Here is a 1,924-nt window from a genome sequence, read left to right as displayed (position 1 = left end):
GTTGGGCCCAACCGTGCACTCCCCGCACCTCACCGATCCCCCTAGCGACAAGTTCGACTTTGGCCGAACTCCAGTGGCCGCCAAAGTCGTCGCCGGCGCCAACTCCGACCACCCCGACCCCAACGGACTCCACCAAGAGCTGCGGCTCGACCTCAGCTCCGCTCTGGTGCCCTCCGCGGCTCGTTTGGTTGCCAGAACGGCAAAAATCACTTCCGCCGCCGCGTCGGGCTCGCCGGCGGCTAAACGCCGGTGCAGCCGACCCGGGTTTGACCACGGGTGGGCCCTGGTTGACTCCCCTGAGTCAATGACAGGTGGGGCCCAGCCCTGTTAATTAAACAGGTTTAGTTTTAATTAAACTTTAATTAAATTAATCACCCTGACACGCGGGACCCACTGTCAGGTTTGACCTGGACCTGTTCCGTTGACCTACTGACGTCACACTGACGTCAGGCTGACGCAATAATTGATTTTCTGGAATTATTCTAATATAGGAAATTCCAGAATATAATTTAAACTTCAAAAATTCATAACTTTTATTCTGTAACTCCAAATCAGACAAATTATATATGAAAAATGATCAGAAAAATCCAATCTATCCATCTGTACTATTTTCATGCATGACTAAGCAAGTTAACTTGATGTTTAATGCAAAACAACGAAAAACACTTTAAAGGGCCATGTTTGAGTTTAAAATTTGAATCTTTGATTCAAATTGGTTCAAACCCTTCTGGTCTTAGTTGCATTAGCCCTACACACTCATATTGCTATGTTTCATGCATACATCATATTGTTGCACATTGTTTGGTAATGGTTGTATATCGGTGTTCTTTGCGGCAGGATCTGCCCCCGAGGAGTACCGTGATTACCCTAACGAAGAACCGTATCAGTGCATCGAACCATCAGGCAAGCAACCAACCATTTGATCATATCGATACAATCCCATGTTCTCGCTCCTGCTCTCTTTTACTGCATTAAGACAACGCGTTTCAAACTGCTGTGTGCTACGGTAGTTGAACCCACTTCCTCTGCATGACCTGTCATTGCCACAGTAACTAGATGAAACCCACTAGCATGTGTAGGAGTTGATTGAGCCATATGTATGTGTTGTTCCTACCTTGCTATGCCTGCTATGCTTAGAGTCGTGTCAGGTCTGGTTCATCTGGGTGATGGGCTAGAGTGAAATGATTATGTCGGTAATGAGAGTGGTGTGGTGAACACTATTTGGTAAAGGTATCGATGAGAGGCCATGTAGGAGTACATGGTGGGTTGTTTCATTGAAGCCGACCTTAAGCACTGAGATCTGTATGTGTGATTTAAGATACAGCTCCTTGTTGGGGAACGTTGCAGAAAATTAAATTTTTTCCTACGTATTCACCAAGATCCATCTATGAGTTCATCTAAGCAACGAGTCAAGGGAGAGAGTTTGCATCTACATACCACTTGTAGATCACGTGCGGAAGCTTGCAAGGTGATGATGTAGTCGTACTCGACGTGATTCAAATCACCGATGACCAAGTGCTGAACGGACAGCACCTCCGCGTTCAACACACGTACGGGACGGGAGACGTCTCCTCCTTCTTGATCCAGCAAGGGGAAGGAGAGGTTGAGGAAGACAGCTCCACCGGCAGCACGACGGCGTGGTGATGGTGGAGAGGCAGTACTCCGACAGGGCTTCGCCAAGCACACAACGGAGGAGGAGAGGTGTTGGGGAGGGGAGGGCTGCGCCTTGGAGGGTGGTGCGGCTGCCCTCCCCTCACCCCTCTATTTATAGGGGGAAGGGAGAAGGGGGCCGGCCCCCTAGAACCCATCTAGGGGGGCGTGCGGCGGCCTAGGGGAGAGGGGAGAGGGTGGCTTGCCCCCCAAGCCAAGGGGGCGCCCCCTCTAGGGTTCCCCCTCAACCCTAGGCGCATGGGCCCAAGGGAGG

Source organism: Triticum dicoccoides, chromosome 7B, assembly GCF_002162155.2.
Source record: "Triticum dicoccoides isolate Atlit2015 ecotype Zavitan chromosome 7B, WEW_v2.0, whole genome shotgun sequence".
NCBI classification, from domain to species: Eukaryota; Viridiplantae; Streptophyta; class Magnoliopsida; order Poales; family Poaceae; genus Triticum; species Triticum dicoccoides.
Note: the sequence above shows the minus strand (reverse complement) of the source record.